This window comes from Agrilus planipennis, unplaced genomic scaffold (genome assembly GCF_000699045.2).
Source record: "Agrilus planipennis isolate EAB-ADULT unplaced genomic scaffold, Apla_2.0 scaffold766, whole genome shotgun sequence".
NCBI lineage: Eukaryota > Metazoa > Arthropoda > Insecta > Coleoptera > Buprestidae > Agrilus > Agrilus planipennis.
In genome coordinates this window covers 9,206-10,440 of record NW_020439416.1, presented here as the reverse complement: position 1 = coordinate 10,440, position 1,235 = coordinate 9,206, and positions in this window count along the sequence as shown.

Genomic DNA, 1,235 nt, shown 5'->3' with positions numbered 1-1,235 from the left:
TCCCGTGACTGTCGTTTAAACAATTATTTATGTCGCGAATTCTTCGAACATAAACACTTTTTCGCAACCTGATTTTTGTACTTTATTATAACCACATTAGTAATTAGAATTAAGTCAACTTTTGTCAAGTCTAGACGTACCTACATTAAAAACCATTTTACAAGATTTTTATGTTTAAAATTAAATAAAATCATAAAATTCTAAACATCATTGTTTAACTGGCGCAGTCTTTAGGATTCCAAGAAAATAGTGATATCTTTGTTTTTGTGCATTTTTCCTGGAATAAGTGTAATCGTCGAAGACAAGACAGACGTCACGAAGCTTCGGTGTCTCTTCGCAGAAAGTTGCTCCTAATTCTTACTGAAGCTCAACTGGAAAAACGCCAGATCATTGAGTCTTCCCTTCTAACCATTTTTGGTTGAATTGGAATCCCATTCGTCCGCACTACAACGGAGTCCTGGAGTTTCTACCCTGACTTTTGGAGTCACAAAGCTGATTAAGCAAATTGTTGGCAGTGGGTGGGTCGTTTTGAATGACCCATACAAACCGTTAATGAAGTTTGCGCGTTCTCTTTTTACTAATTCAAATTTATAATTATTTTTATTTTTGTGTATTTATTGAGAATTTAATTCATAATGACAAAGACGGGTTAACAAGGAAACAGTGGTAACGCTACTCAAAATTTTATTGACTATGATAAAGCATTTAAGCTTATTCAGAAATTTGATGGTAAAAATTCGCAACTTCATAACTTTAGAGATGTCGTGATTTCATACATACTCGATTTGATCCGCAGGAACAACATATTTTTCAATTTATCGTAAAATCCAATCTAGAGGCACCTGTCAGACATTAAAGTCGAATTGCTAAAAAAATTTGTTGAATCCTTAGATATTCACTGTCTTGCTTTCGAGATGACTCATTTAAAGCAATTGGTAAACGAAAAACCTTTAGATTTTGTGCAACGTGTCGAAAAACATTTAATGCGCATTCAAAAGCTTATAAAATATGATTCATCACATGATGAAAATGCTCGTAAATTGTTGCGAGAATATCAAGACAAGTCGGCTCTTTTAACAATTAGTAATGGTTTGAAAGATCCTTTTTGCTCATATATTCGTGTGCAGAGACCATCATCAATTGTCGAAATAACAAATTTAATCAAAGATTATGAAAATCAACAATTTATGATTAGACAAAATTCTTTCCGTTCTGTTAACAACAATCAGCAAACA